This window comes from Trichosurus vulpecula, chromosome 1 (assembly GCF_011100635.1).
Source record: "Trichosurus vulpecula isolate mTriVul1 chromosome 1, mTriVul1.pri, whole genome shotgun sequence".
NCBI classification, from domain to species: domain Eukaryota; kingdom Metazoa; phylum Chordata; class Mammalia; order Diprotodontia; family Phalangeridae; genus Trichosurus; species Trichosurus vulpecula.
In genome coordinates this window covers 297,666,937-297,684,071 of record NC_050573.1, presented here as the reverse complement: position 1 = coordinate 297,684,071, position 17,135 = coordinate 297,666,937, and positions in this window count along the sequence as shown.

Sequence of the window (17,135 nt, the reverse complement as noted above, 5' to 3'; positions counted from 1 at the left end):
ACATCTAAGGACTGTATAAAAAGAGAGAACAGAGCTTGGAAAGGGCAGAAGCTGAAGAAGCCGAGAAAATGGAGGAGCAGAAGCTGCAGACACTAGGAAATGGAGGACTAGAAGTGAGAAGCTGAAAAAACTGAGGAATTTGGAGTCAGTGGAGCCACAGGAGGGATTGCTGAGCAAGGACTTAGGACTTGTGAGTAATCTTCTTATAAGAGGGCCCTAGGATTGAGGGGAAGCACAAGTACGGTCTGGCTTGCTGCAATAATATTTTGTTGTAACCTTCTTATTACTATAGTGAGGTGAGCTTATTGGTTTTGGAATGTTGTTGCCATAATATTGAATTGGGGGAATTGGTCCTTGGGTCTGATCCTTTGGAGTCTAAATAAATGTTGTACTTCCTCTGCCTTCTACCTAGAGAATTCATTATACTCTGTGATTATGAACCATTCAGGCATGCTCATGGTCCTCTTCAAGGTCATGAATTTTGCCTTAATGATATAGCACCAACATCTGGGTTTTAAAACCCCAGGGGCTCCTTAATGGCTACTCAGAGTCTCCACATGACACTCTTCCAATGAGTGAGCCCCAAGCAAAATGCTATCCTCAGAGTATATATACACATCTTCGGGGTCAGAGGGCATCACAACCATGTGACTCAAACCCAGGTTACCTAGGCCTTCTTGTGACTTAGGCAGGTCATCAGAGACTCCTGACTCAATCATAGACTCTTGATTGAAACAAAGGCAAGACACAAAGGCATTTGATTTCCTTGGTTCTGAGAGCACTCCAAAGCCAAAAACAACAATAAGTCCCACCTTGCCATTACATAAGTCCTCTTTCTATTTGAGTTCAATGTCCCTAGATTAGAGAATGCATGATAAATTGAATCACCCCCAGCCCATTTAATGAAATTATAAGATAAAAGTGCTAAGTTAATAGTTGCTAAGATTTTAGAAAAATGCGTAAAAAAAAGCTTTATACTTTCTTACTGATGAAATTATTAGAAGGCTGACTGGTGGATCAGTCATTATCTCTGGTAGCCTTTAGAAAGCAACACACTTGGGGGCAGAGCCAAGATAGCAGCTGGAAAGCAGGAACTTGCATGAGCTCTCCCCCAGGTCCCTCCAAACACCTATAAAAATGGCTCTGAACAAATTCTAGAGCTGCAGAATGCACAAAATAACAAAGTGAAGCAGGGCTCCAGCCAAGGAAAGCCTGGATGGTTGCAGGGAAAGGGCTATCACACAGAGCAGGGAGCAGAGCAGAGCCCAGTGTGGACTGCACCAGAACCAACCAGACAAGGAGCCAGTCAGAACAGTCCACAGGGCCCTGAATCATTGAGCTTCGGCAGTTACCAGACTTCTCAACCCACAAATGCCAAAGACAACAGAGAAGGTTAGTGGGTAGAACTGCTACAACGGAGTGAAAGGACTGCACCTAGGGCCACTGCCCCAGGGTCACAGAAGTGATGCAGCTCTGGGGCTGCTTCCAGCTGCAGTTGCTTCCAGCCCCAGGACTACCAGATGGGAGGAATTAAGCAACAGATTAGAGCAGGAGTGCAGAGCCTTCTTGGATCTGCATCAAGGTCCGAGCTGGTAGTTCTTGGGGGAGGAGGATCACTGGTGTGGCAGAGCTTGCTGAGTAGAAGTAGCTCTGAAAGCAGCGGTGCAAGGCCCCTAAAGCTTGGGACAAAGTACTCTCTACTCTACAAGCAGTCATACCTTTACTAAAAGCTCAAGGTTCAAGTAGTTGGCTGGGAACATGAACAGGCAGCGAAAATGGACTCAGATCCAGACTCAGACTTTGGAATCTTTTTTTGGTGATAAAGAAGATCTAAACATACAGCCAGAAGAAGTCAACAAAGTCAAAGAGCCTACATCGAAAGCCTCCAAGAAAAATATGAATTGGTCTCAGGCCATGGAAAAACTCAAAAAGGATTTGGAAAAGCAAGTAAGAGAAGTAGAGGAAAAATTGGGAAGAGAAATGAGAGCGATGCAAGAAAACCATGGAAAACAAGTCAATAACTTGCTAAAGGAGACCCAAAAAATACTGAAGAAAATAACACCTTAAAAAATAGACTAATTCAAATGGCAAAAGAGCTCCAAAAAGCCGACAAGTAGAAGAATGCCTTGAGAGTCAGAACTAGCCAAATGGAAAAGGAGGTACAAAAGACCACTGAAGAAAACACTACCTTAAAAATTAGATTGGAGCAAGTGGAAGCTAGTGACTTTATGAGAAACCAAGATATTATAAAACAGAACCAAAGGAATGAAAAAAATGCAAGACAATGTGAAATATCTCATTAGAAAAACCACTGACCTGGAAAATAGATCCAGGAGAGATAATTTAAATATTATTGGACTACCTGAAAGCCATGGTCAAAAAAAGAGCCTAGATATCATCTTTCAAGAAATTTTCAAGGAAAACTGCCTTGATATTCTAGAGCCAGAGGGTAAAATAGAAATCGAAAGAATCCACTGATAGCCTCTTGAAAAAGATGCCAAAAAGAAAACCCCTAGGAATATTGTAGCCAAATTCCAGAGTGCCCAGATCAAGGAGAAAATACTGCAAGCAGCCAAAAAGAAACAATTTGAGTATTGTGGAGACACAATCAGGATAACACAAGATCTAGTGGCTTCTACATTAAGGGATCAAAGGGTTTGGAATATAATATTCTGGAGGTCAATGGAGCTAGGATTAAAACCAAGAATCACCTACCCAGCAAAACTGAGTATCATGCTCCAAGGCAAAATATGGATTTTCAATAAGATAGAGGACTTTCAAGCTTTATCAGTGAAAAGACCAGAGCTGAATAGAAAATCTGACTTTCAAACACAAGGATCAAGAAAAGCATGAAAAGGTAAACAAGACAGAGAAATCATAAGGAACGTACTAAAGTTGAACTGTTTTGTTTACATTCGTACATGGAAAGATGATGTGTGTAATTAATGAGACATCAATATTAGGGCAGCTGAAGGAATATATATATATATATATATATATATATAAAATGAAATCAAATTAAGGGATGAGAGAGGAATGTATTGAGAGAGGGAGAAAGGGAGAGATAGAATGGGGTAAATTATCTCACATCAAAGTGGCAAGAAAAAGCAGTTCTGTAGGAAGGGAAGAGGGGCCAGGTGAGGGGGAATGAGTGAATCTTGCTCTCATCAGATTTGACTTGAGGAGGTAATACCATACACGCTCAGTTGGGTATCTTACCCCACATGAAAGTAGGGGAAAGGGGATAAAAAAGGGAGACAATAAAAGGGAGGGCAGATAGGGGGAGGAAGCAATCAAAAGCAAACACTTTTGAAAAGGAAGAGGGTCAAAGGAGAAAATTGAATAAAGGGGGACAGGATAGGACGGAGGGAAATATAGTTAGTCATTCACAACATGACTCTTTATGGGAACGTTTTGCATAATGATACATGTGTGGCCTGTGTTGAATTGCTTGCCTTCTTAGGGAGAGTGGGTGGGGAGGGAGGAGGAGAGAGAATTTGGAACTCAAAGTTTTAAAAGCAGATGCTCAAAAAAAGGTTGTTTTTGCATGCAATCGGAAAATAAGACATACAGACAATGGGGCGCAGAAATCTATCTTGTCCTACAATAAAGTAAGGGGAAAGGGGATAGGGTGTAGGGGAAAGGGGGTGATAGAAGGGAGGACTGACTGGGGAATGGGGCAATCAGAATATATGCCACCTTGGAGTGGGGGGAGGGTAGAAATGGGGAGAAAATTTGTAACTCCAAATCTTGTGGAAATCAATGCTGAAAGCTAAAAAAATACCAAAGAAAAATAAAAGGAAAAAAAGAGAAAGCAATACACTTTCTAAGAAGTCAGCCAGCTCTTATTAACAGCTCATAGTAGAGCTCAGCAAGATAGGAAAGAGGGATTCTTACCTAACTCTCTCTCTCTCTGTCTCTCTCTCTCTCTGTCTGTCTCTCTGTCTGTCTGTCTCTCTGTCTGTCTCTCTCTCTCTGTGTCTCTCTCTCTATCTCTCTCTCTCTCTCTCTCTCTCTCTCTCTCTCACACACACACACACACACACACACACACAGGCACACACACACCACACAAGGCAGATCTAGAAGAGCAGCATCCAACAATGAGTCAATTGAGCTGGAAAGAGGAGGCAGCAAAGGCTTGGCCTTTGGCAGTCAGGATTTGAGCTGTGAAGAGAAGCAAGCCTAGGGAACTCAACTGTGTAACCTGTGTAGCAGAGATGCTGAACCCAGTGAGGAACAGCATAAGCACAAGACGAGGAGAGAAAGGGCATCTAAGCACTCCAAAATCAGAAGTGTGAGTTACATCAGCCAAGTGTCTACTCTACAGTTTGATGCTGTAAAAGTGTACTCTATATACATTCCCACTCTTCTAGTGATGCTGTGTGTATTTGTAGGAGAGGACCCATCAGTTTTACAATGGGAATACTTTGGTATTTGCTGTTCATTATATGCTATTTCTGTATGTGTGTGTGTGTGTGTGTGTGTGTTTGGTGTTGAATAATCCTATGCTGTTAGCTTAGGTGGAGTAATTGCCACCCAGCCTACAATTTTACTAATTATCATGTTCATCCTCCTCATTTCAAGTTATAAAGTAATCTGGGGGAGGGGAGGAGGAATTTTGGTATTTTTATTTATTAATTACTAAAATTGCAACATCTCTCTTTTATTAATTCATTAGCTTTGACCTCTACCCCAGTGTATTGAATATTATTTCTTAAGTAAGCTGAAGTTATCTCTCTTCCCATAAGCAGCTACTCACCCTATTATTTCTGTATATCAAAATATCTCATCTACTAGGATTAAAGAAACATCATTACTGGCAATATAATTTATTAGTAATATGATCAATAAAGCTGTAACTGATTTGGACAATTTTATTAATATAGAAACAAAGATATATGGGAAAGAAACACTGAGAAATCAGACTACAGAGTAAAGATGGCCAAAAGGATTGTTTCTCAGTAACTAATTTGTATATGACTTATATAAGTACTTTGAGGTTGGTAGTGGGAAACTTTGATACTTAGAATGGTTTGATGATCTATATAGCCTAGCTGTTACTTGGCTGTCAGAAATGTGGATCTTTGGTTTCTCACAGGGAGAGAGAGGTGAGTCATTTCACACAAGAGATCCCACATCTAAGCAGTAAGGTTGGTAAATACCAGATCTCAGAGCTGGGTTAGAAATGAACATTCAGATCCTGAGACCTAGGGTGACTTCTAGTCAGGGTTAGGAACAAGCTAGCATTCCTACCCTGCTGTTTAGAAGAGTAAGCTGGAGAAGAAAAAAAAAAGCTCTGCCCTAATACCCACTGCTTAGAAGAGCAGATTGGAAGACAGCAGTTCTTCCCTTGGTTCTTCCACACTCTACTATCTACTGGTTGAGAAGTGGAAACACCTCAGAACCCAGCCAAGAGAACCTCCATACAAAGGCTCTGTAGATCCCAGGTCTAATGATTCCAAACTATTGCTGAAGGAGAATGACATTATTTCAGCAGTCCAGAAAAAGAGCAGTCAGCAAAGTGGCCCAACTCATGAGAGAGGAGAAACTCAGAAGAGCATCCTTAGACTGTAGCCATAAGCGAAGAGACTCTAACGACAAGGGTATTTTAGTATAAAAAGTTCCCAAAGTGGAAAGCAGATAGCATTGCCCACAGTACGGAGTTATGAGTTCCCCTGGGCACATACCTCCTTGCTATGGTTCTATAAGTTCATGTCTATTCTTCCCCATGGGTGGAAACTTACATTTTAATTCATTCTTGCTTTGTCTTCTCTTTGATAAATGTTTCTGATTGTGAATTAATAATGTCCCTTTGTCTGATCTGTTAGATGGGACGTGCATAGGTATATTAGCATATTATATGTTTATTAGCATGAGGATAACTTCCCCATGCCAGGTTTTCCAGTAGAACCCTATGAATGTTTTGTACAGTCTGAGAACCCCTAACCTCCCAGTATGAGTACAGGTTGAATGATTAAATGAACCCAGAGAAAGAATAAAGAAAAGAGTGGAGAGATCGATTGTCATACCTATTGTGATATATAATTATTCATGTTGTTTTAGCTGTGAAAAAAATCCCACTCAGAATTACTTATACCAACATTGTTACTTTGAAGTCTTACTTCTTGAACTCAGTCTATACAGCTTTCAACATAGTAGTCCAACTCCTTCAAGAATCCTTTTCTTGATGCTTCATAAGGTAAAAGCTAAAATAGCTCTATTAGAAAAGATATTTTTCATCCTCTTTCTAACAGTTTCTCTCAAACAATCATTATCTAGTCTCTATAGAATAACAGTTAAACTCAGTTTCTTTATAGTTGACTATTAAAATTCAATCTTTTTACAAATAACAGTTAAAAGTCAACTTTTTACAGAAGGCAGTTAAAATTCTTCATCTCACATACTCCTCAAAGATCAAAGTTAAAAACATATATTTACCACTGGCTTCTAAAGTAATAGCAGTAGAGCCATCCTTGTTCAAAATTTCAAAGACTCTTAAAGATGTAGTATGTTGTACATACAAAAATTCTTCTAGAAATATTATTTATAATAGCAAAAATAACTGGGAACAATGCATGAGTCCAGTGATTGGGAATGGCTGAATGCATTGTGACATATGAATATATTGAAATACTAGTGTGTCTAAAGGAATTACAGATATGATGAAGCCAAAGAAATGTAGAAAGACTTATGAAGTATTAGAAAGTGAAGAAAGAAGAATCAAAATAACATTCATACTGACCACAGCAATATAAATAATAAAAATTACAATAACCTTAAAAAATCTGGAAAACTACACAAGGAAAAAATATCAGAAGAGGACAGGGAAGCAAAAAGAACAAATTAAGTTACCATCTTCTTAAAATGAAGATACATTCAATTCAAATATACAACACAATACACAATATACTCAACACAAGTGGATCAGTTATCAATTTGAATATTCTTTTAAACAATATAGATCTCAACTCATCATTGTTTACACATGGTTTTTAAAATAATGAGAGTCTACGTTTTCATGTACTTTAATTTACTTGTGTTATTATTTGTTTGGGTACTTCGTGTGTTTATTGATAGATACTGAATTGTTATAAATATAATGAAATAAAAATAAAAATGGAATAGGCTATTTCAGGAGCTCAAGTGAATTCTCCATCAATGAAAATCACCAAAGAGATACTAGATGCCCACTGGTTGAACATATTGTAGGGAACATATCTATTCAGGCAAAGATTGAACTAGGTAATCCATAATTGATACTTTTTAATTTTTGGAACTTATTTTTGGCACAGATCCGTAATCTCATGGGTATGAAGCAATTTCCATTATCAAAACTCCAAATATTAAATTTGCATTTTAAAAGGAATGTTTAGTGATATTTTCTTTGATTTTTTAAAAAAAATTTTGGAAGGGGGAAGGCAGAGCAATTGGGATTAAGTGACTTGCCCAAGGTCACACAGCTAGTAAGTGTGTCAAGTGTCTGAGGCCAGATTTGAACTCATGTCCTCCTGACTCCAGGGCCAGTGCTCTACTCACTTTGCCACCTCGCTGCCCCATTTTTTTTTAATTTAAAAAAATATTCCAATCTCCATCCTTCGGAATGTTCTAATAAATTGTAATTTTATTCTACTCTCAGATCTCCCTAGAAGTTTACATTTAGTGTTGTAGAAGGCATTGTCTTAGCTGGTAACTACATGGGTGCACCTCCAGGAACACACTGAAAATCCTACCTCTTTAAAAGTATTGTCCATGGTTTTGTTGTTTTTTAATGCTCTTATTTTAGGTACACATGGTTGTCACTTCTGCTTAAATGTCACAATGTACCTTAAACAGGCTCTCTCTAGCTTCTTGCTTGGGCTCTTTTCTCTTAGTTTTCTTTTTTAATATCATCAGATTCTTCCTGCATTCTTATGCTTATCTCAGCTCTCTTCATGTTCAGACACTCCCTGTCAATATCACCTATGGTTTTTGCCACTTTAACATAATGGAATCATAGTTATACCAGGAATGGCCACAGAACCTTAGGTACCATCTAGCTCAGGAATTTTAAAGAAATTTGCATAGGCTCTTCTTGCCATTTATCTGCCAGTCACCAATGCTCCTTGTTTCTTGGACAAGTTGGTTTGACACAGAGCTCTCCCCCAAGACACGACCCACATATACCCACATCTCCAGCTCCATGAAGAGCACAAGCTGCCATTTTCAAAAACGTACTTGGTTTTTTATTTTGCCCACAACCCCTCACTTTGATTCCCACCCTCTCCTTGCCCACCCTCTCTTTTCCCCACCCTTCAAATCATCACTCAAAGAAAGAAATTGCCAATTTCTCTTGCTCAGCTTTCCCCTTTTGCCCTAAGAGCATTTCAACAGCTGAGCCCCAGAACCTGTTCTTAAGGGCTTTCCTCTACTTGCATGCTCCTCATGTAATTCCCTTTTCCTTTCTCTGTTCCTCTAGAGACAAGCACTTCTGATTAGTTTCCTTTCCCCTGCTGCTAATAATAAAGACCTTGTTAAACACTATGAGTCAGTGATAAAAGTTTGAGCAGCTTTTCTCAGACTTTCTTTTTCTAATTCCTATTTACTCTCATCTCATTTCTTGTAAGTTTAGAAACTTTTAATGGCACTTTGTTAAATTCCCTTTTTTTTTCCAACTGAGGTACTTTCCCCCCTAGAATCCTTTTTATTTTATTTTTCTTAGATTTGATACCAATCTTCCTTCAAGGCCCTTGTGATAATTTTGCTGGGTTTCTTTTCCAAAAGGAAAATACAGCATGATCTCTTCATCTCCCATTTCTTCTCTCAACAGTCTCTGATTTGGTTCTGCTCTCTAATTAATGGCAAGGATGAACAACAAAAACAACAACAAATATTTGAAAAATCCTCCATTTTTCCTATAAATGTTTTCCCAAACTGTGACATCTACTCAATCAACCGACAAGCATTTATTAAGTGCCCTCTATATGGCAAGCACTATGCTAGAAAAAATCTCTGATCTCAAGGAGCTTACATTATAACTAGTTGTCCAGGGCTGGGGGTGGGAGGAGAGAAAGTTGTCATCCCTTTATTTAGTTCTAATATTAATTGTGGCTACTACTTACATAAGCTTTATGTAGATTATCTCTTTGGATTCTCACAACCCTGTGAAATAGACAGGTATTAAAGTCATTATCACCCCACTTCTACAGATGAGGAAACTAAGGTCCAGAGTTGAAGACTTGCCAATGGTTGCACAGCTTTAAGTGGTAAAGATAGGATTCAAACCTACTTGAGTTCAAATCACTTATTATTTTCCACTACATTACACGGACTATTACAAGTTCTCTTAGCTTAGAAATTCTGGGTTTTTTATTTTTATTTTCAACTTATCTTAAAAATAGAATTTTAATATACACAGTAGAACACAAAAAGAGGACCTGTCCCCAGCATATAGTATGGGTGTGTTTTGTGTCTGCAAGGAAGGAAGAATAGACATCTCTAGACTCTTCTCTCCCTACCCTTCTCAAAGAGAGGTTCTATTTTCCTGCCATTAGGGGAAGCAGGAGGTTGGAGCCAGAGAACTAGCCTACTTTTCTCTCCTCAGAGAGTGGGTACTGGGATAGAATAATATCTGTCATCTCCCTTAAATATTGCTAATTTTGGAGATGTGATTTTCATTTTCAGTCTAACTTCTGATAGCTGTTTCATTATTGGAGAGAAGCATATCCCAAGCTTTATATCCAAGGCTTGATTCCCCTCCCACCAAATCCTGGTTCTATAATGAGCATGTATAACATTTAGCCAAGAAATGCATTTATTCAAATCAGTATCAAAACAGAAGTCAGACAAAGTATATGTTGTAGAATATATACCAAACAATAACAGATAAAAGAGCTTTCACATGGGGAATGAGACAACTCAGCTCAATCAAGAAAGAAAGTCTTAAATCTCACCCAAAGGGAAGTTCCCCAAGACCTACAGTGTAGCAAGTTGGGGGCAGGAACAGATGAACACTGACATCTACTATAATGTTGGCTAATTTTCAGAATCTTTTCCTTCAGCAACCTGAGGTGAAGCTGGCATCTTCCATCTTCCATCTTCTCTCTCAGAGGCAGAAGTGAGTAGTGTCTGAAAGTCTGAAAAGACTCAGCAACTCAAAGAAATAATTAGAGAAAACTGAAGGGACTTGGAACTCAAAGTAAACTGAAGAACTCTCCTCTGTCTTGCTCTTTTCAACTCCTCTCTGCCCCCCAACACAGGCCCAGTAAAACACACACAAAAAGAGAATGTATATGGAACCATTAATCCCCATGTCATGTTGTTGTTCAGTCATATTTCAGTTGTATCCAACTCTTTGTGATCCTATTTGAAGTTTTTCTTGGCAAAGATACTGGAGTAGTTTGCTATTTCCTTCTCCAGCTCATTTTACAGGCAATTTACATTGCCTCAGACAAGCTGAGACCTGGGAAAGACCTTAGCTTAAAAAGGCCAAGGTCTCTCACTCCATAATCATCTCCAGTTGTCCTGATCTATATCTTGCCACTGGACTCAGATGGTTCAAGAGGAGAGAGTGAGGCTGGTAATTTTGTACAGTCCTGCCTCACTTAAATCCAATTCACTTGGAAGTCATCACCTTGGAAAGACATCACCTTCCTGGTGTCATTGATCTTCTTTGAGAACAAAGGACAAACAATAATCTGTGAGTAGTAGTAGCTGCTCCATTGGGGAACCAACTGGCCTATTCTGGTTGAAGAATGATGTTCCTTCCTTCCTTCCTCCCTCCCTTCCTCTCTCCCTTCCTTCCTTCCTTCCTTCCTTTCTCCCTTCTTCTCCCTCCCTCCTTTCCATCCTCTCCCTCTGTCCACATAAGGAATCATACCTTACCTGTGGGTGCTCTACCCAAAGGAATATAAACTTTGATCACTGAAACCTCACAAGATATCTTGGGGCTTACAGTCCAGAATTCTTTTTTTCTCTTTCCTACTTACTTATTCTATCATTTAAAAAAACTGTGACAATTATTATTTGCCCCTTGTAGTTTCATTTATGATTTCTTGAAATACAGCATTAGAAAATCAGGTCTTTGATAAAGCCCATTAAAATTCAAATGGAGCTACTTAACCATGCCTTAAACCCAAATCACTCTGGCTCTAATTGCTTGGCCAACAATGCGTCCCAGGCCAAGCCTCACTTGGTCAATGTTTGGATTTTGATGGCTCAGAGTGAGTGTAAATAGCAATTGTTTCTCTTTTGGCCAGAAACCCTGAGTCTTCTCCCAGACTGATTTTTTTTGACTAGATGAAAGAGGCCATTTTTTGCTTCATTTCTTACCTATTCTTAATAACTGAATGGGTGTTGCCTCAGACAAACTGACCTGGGAAGCACCTTAGTCAAACAGGCCAAGGTTTCCCATTGCATCCTGTACCATCTCCAGACATCCTGATCTATATTTTACCACTGGACCAAGATGGCTCCAAAGGAGAGAATGAGGCTGGTGACTTTGCACAGCCCTGCCTCAGTTAAATCCAATTCACTTGCAAATTAAGGCATCACCTTCCTGAGGTCATGGTCATCTTCAAGAGGTCAGATTTTAAGTCAGGAAGATGAATCTTCCTTACTTTAGGCATGACACTCTATCCACTGTGCCACCTAGTTGCCCCAAAACTCTAGCATTAGCTATAACGGTTATATGCATTGTTGGTGTTGTTTTGATTAATCATGTCTGACTCTTTGTGATCCCATTTGGAGTTTTCTTGGCAAAGATACAGGAATGGTTTGCCATTTCTTTCTCCAGCTCATTTTATAGACAAGGAACCTGAGGCAAATAGGATTATATGATTTGCCCAGGGTCACACAGCTGAGGCCAGATTTGAACTCAGGTCCTCCTGACTTGAGGCCTGGCACTCTAACTACTTTGCCACCTATCTGCCAGGTTGTACCAATAGATTCCTCACATTACTTTCAAAATTATCTGCTTCTCTCTACTTCCTCTGAGATATTCTGTGAAAGTATTTGTGTTTTTATACAACATGGTACTCTGCAGCTATTTTTTACATAGGACCAATCATTTTCCTTTTTTGCCTTTTTTATTTGTATTTTTCCCCTTAAGACAATAATAGTCTTTCTGTGATTCAGGGATCCCACAGGTTCTGACCACTTCTGTACCTTCTCATGTTCTGCTATCTTGAAAAAAAAGAATTCTTAGAAGTGTTAGAAATTCATCTTTCTAGGAATACGGAATCTACCTCCTTCTATGGAAAAAATAATTCATAGATGGTCTGATTGAAGAATCAGTACTTACTTTGCCTTTCTGTAGCTAATTAATTAATGACTCTTCAAATTCCCTTTCCTGTCTCTTGTCCTTGATAGAGGAGAGATGAAAGATGTGCTGAGTGAAATGGAGTTAAGAATTCATTCTAAAAATGCCCAGGTAGGTCAAAGGCTGTTGAATTGGAGTAACAGACAGAAGAGAAACATTGAAGAAAACACGGGAATCACAACTCAGTCCCTGAACAGCAGGAAAAGATCAGAGGTGCCAGCAATTAGGAAAATTTATAGCTACATGTGCAAATGATTTAAGAAGGTTGGCATACAAGCAATTCAAAATTAAAAGTAAAATATGTGCACAGATGTTTATGTATTTGTTCTAGTGATCATTCAGGGAGCACTTTGGGTAGGATGTCATGGTAGCTTCAGGAAGCACAGCTTTGGACCTCTCAGGGTCACCTTGGCAGAACCCCAACCCAGTTCCATAAATGTAATAATACACCTGAGGTAGAATTCATGGGGTCTTAGAGGTCATTATCTAGACCAACCCCATAATCTTAAAGTTGAAACAACTGAAGCCCACAGAAGTGTATTCAAATAAATTAAACAGGAAATGAGTGGAAGTACTAAGATAAGAATACACATGATTCTGACTCCAAATCCAGGGCTGTTCACACAGTACCTCTTTTATTTCTGGTATCAATTAGAAGGAGCTACAACTGGAGCTAGGTAGTACATACATGTTGGAGATGATGAAAGCTTCTGTGATTCAGAGAAAAAGGAAATGTTCAAGAAAGTGGTAGGGGATGAGGGAGACTCTTACAGGCAAGACTACCACAGATAGAGGTCTTCTACTTCAGTGGTTCCTGGTATTTTTTGTTCCATGAATCTCTTTCAACAAGAAAAAGTGTTGTGATTTCCTTCAGTAACTTAATATATTAATCATAAAACTAGTTTAGCTTTATTTATTGTTTATAATAACTACAATGATAGCTTTTGTTCCCAAATTCTCAAAATTAAAATTTACATTATATAATTATATTTATAAAATATAAAATTTTATTCTAGCTATACTTATGAAAACTATATAAATTGAAAATTCTATACATATTCACAGATATTTCATGTGTAACTTTTAGTAAGAATTAAAAGAAAAAGTTCAGCAAAACCTCACATGCTTATTGTTATCTGAAATACTTCAGATTAAATTTCTCTATTTTTTAAAATTTTGTTGAATATAAGCAACATATTGAGGAAGTAAGTTACAACATGGAAGATGCTTAATTATACAATAATCCTATATAAAACTAATTTTGGTATTGGACTTCGCATACGAAAAATATTTGACTTAATACTTGGCAACAACACACACAGTCTTAAATCTGGTTCTGCATTGAGATTGTTTTGGTATTTTGATTTAAGACAAGAAATGCCAATTCACAAAAATATGTAGTAGAAAATAAGATAATTTTACAAGCTCAGGAGAGATGAGATACGGGATTTTTAAAATTATTTTTAGCCACCTAACCAAGTGATGACAACAAATAGGTATTTGTAATACAAAATATTTATTTTTCTACTGCCTAATGGCAAGTGCTCTATTAAATGATAAATGTACTTAAAGTTCAGTTGCATATATCACTTCATTTTAAACAATGTTTATATATAAACTAACCTTTTCAAAGAATCTCCTCAGATGTCACTTTATTTTCTTCTGCCACTGGTATACCAGCTAAATTCTCACAGAAACTCTTTTGAATGACTAATCTGTGTGGCCGGCCAGTTCATTTGAAAATTTCCCATAGAGGAGAATAGTAACATAAATGGAAGATAACTTTATTCCCCTTGTATTTTTTATTTATTTTTCTTTTTATCATTGTTATTTAATATTTTAGTTTTCAATGTTGATTTCCACAAGATTTTGAGTTACAAATTTTCTCCCCATTTCTACCTCTCCCCCATTCCAAGATGGCATATATTCTGATTGCCTCGTTCCCCAGTCAGCCCTCCTTCTTTCACCCCACTCCTCCCCAATCCTCTTTCCCCTTGCTTTCTTGTAGGGCAGGATAGATTCCTATGCCCCATTCCCTATATATCTCATTTTCCAGATACATGCAAAAAACAACTTTTTTTAAGCATCTGCTTTTAAAACTTTGAATTCCAAATTCTTTCCCCTCTTCCCTTCCCACCCACCCTCCCTAGGAAGGCAAGCAATTCAACATAGATTACACATGCATCATTGTGTAAAACACTTCCATAATGCTCATGTTGTGAAAGGCTAACTATAGTTCCTTCCATCCTATCCTGTCCCCCTTTATTCAATTTTCTCACTTGACCCTGTCCCTTTTAAAAAGTGTTTGCTTTTCATTAACTCCTTACCCTATCTGCCCTCCCTTCTATCATCCCCCCCCTTTTTATCCCCTTCCCTTTACTTACCTGTGGAGTAAGATACCCAATTGAGTGTGTATCTTATTCCCTCCTCAAGTTGAATCTGATGAGAGTAAGATTTCCTCATTCCCCCTCACCTGCCCCCCTTCCCTTCAAACAGAACTGTTTTTTATTGCCACTTTTACGTGAGATAATTTACCCCATTCTATCTCTCTCTTTCTCCTCTCAATATATCCCTCTCTCACCCCTTAAATTTGTTTCATTTTTTAGATATCATCCCTTCATATTCAACTCATCCTGTGCCCTCTGTCTATATTCCATTCAACTCCCCTAATACTGAGAAAGGTCTCATGAATTACACACATCATCTTTCCATGTAGGAAGGTAAACATAACAGTTCAACTTTAGTAAGTCCCTTATGAATTCTCTTTCTTGTTTACCTTTTCATGCTTCTCTTGATTCTTGTATTTGAAAGTCAAATTTTCTATTCAGCTCTGGTCTTTTCATTGAGAAAGCTTGAAAGTCTTCTATTTTATTGAAAATCCATATTTTGCCTTGGAGCATTATACTCAGTTTTGCTGGGTAGGTGATTCTTGGTTTCAATTCTAGCTCTTTTGACCTCCGGAATATCATATTCCAAGTCCTTTGATCCCTTAATATAGAAGCTGCCAGATCTTGTATTATTCTGATTGTGTTTCCACAATATTCAAATTGTTTCTTCCTGGCTGCTTGCAATATTTTCTCCTTGATCTGGGAGCTCTGGAATTTGGCAACAATGTTCCTAGGAGTTTTCCTTTTGGCATCTTGTTCAGGAGGTGATCTGTGGATTCTTTCAATTTCTATTTTACCCTCTGGGTCTAGAATATCAGGGCAGTTCTCCTTGATAATTTCTTGAAAGATGGTATCTAGGCATTTTTTGATCATGGCTTTCAGGTAGTCCAATAATTTTTAAATTATCTCTCCTGGATCTATTTTCCAGGTCAGTGGTTTTCCCAATGAGATATTTCACATTGTCTTCCACTTTTTCATTCCTTTGGTTCTGTTTTATAATATCTTGATTTCCCATAAAGTCACTAGCTTCCACTTGCTCCAAACCAATTTTTAAGGTGGTATTTTCTTCAGTGGTCTTTTGTACCTCCTTTTCCATTTGGCTAATTCTGCCTTTCAAGGTGTTCTTCTCCTCATTGGCTTTTTGGAACTCTTTTGACATTTGAGTTAGTCTGTTCTTTAAGGTGTTATTTTCTTCAGTATTTTTGGGGGTCTCCTTTAGCAAGTTGTTGACTCATTTTTCATAGTTTTCTTGCATCACTCTCATTTCTCATCCCAATTTTTCCTCTACTTCTCTAACTTGCTTTTCCAAATCCTTTTTGAGCTCTTCCATGGCCTGAGGCCATTTCATATTTTTCTTGGAGGCTTTTGATGTAGGTTCTTTGACTTTGTTGACTTCTTCTGGCTGTATATTTAGATATTCTTTGTCACCCAAAAGAAAATCTAGAGTTTCAGTTTGAGTCCGAGTTTGTTTTCGCTGCCTGTTCATGTTCCCAGCCAACTACTTGACCCTTGAGCTTTTTGTCAGGGTATGACTGCTTGTAGAGTAGAGAGTACTTTGTCCTAAGCTTTAGGGTCCAAGCACTGCTGTTTTTAGAGCTACTTCTATTCCACTGTCACCCCAGGCTCTGTCACTGCAGTGCTCCTCCTCCCCCAAGAACTGCCAACCAGGACCACAATACAAATCCAAACAGGGCACAGCAAGAGAATCTGCCTTTGTGCCCACAAAGCTCTCTTTGCACTCTCACTTGGATCTGCTGCTAGATTCCTCCCACTGTGTGAGCCAGGGACTTGGGAAGCAGCTGACACTGTAGCTCTGGAAGCAGCTTCAGGAGTTTCCTGCTGCTGCCACCACCACCACTGTACCACCTCCACCAGCCCCAACACTGGTGATTGGACCACTCTAAATTTGATTCTGCAGTTTCCCTCTAACCTGCTCTTTGGCATTTGTGGGTTGAGAAGTCTGATAACTGCCACAGCTCACTGATTCATGGCCCCAAGTCCTGTTCTGGCTGGCTGACTCCAGGTTTGGTCTGTTCTGGTGTGGCCCACTGCTAGCCTGCGCTTTGCTCTCAGCACCATGTGATAGACTCTTCCCGGAGACCATCCAGGCTCCCCTGGGCTAGAGACCTGTTTCCCTCTGGTATTTCATGGTTTCTGCAGCTCTAGAATTTGTTCAGAGCCATTTTTTACAGGTGTTTGGAGGGATTTGGGGGAGAGCTCAAGCAATTCCCTGCTTTCCAGCTGCCATCTTGGCCCCACCCCCCAATCATCCCCTTTTTAAACGTCCCAGAAGATAACTTTAAATCAGAAAACAGTCCTACCACTGCAATGAGAGGCAACATAACATTTCTTCTTTCAACATGGCTCATAATGCAAATGCTCAGTGGTCATAGTTTTCAAATAATCTTATATTTGTTCTGAAGGAATATAAATGTTCATAATTTCTTGAT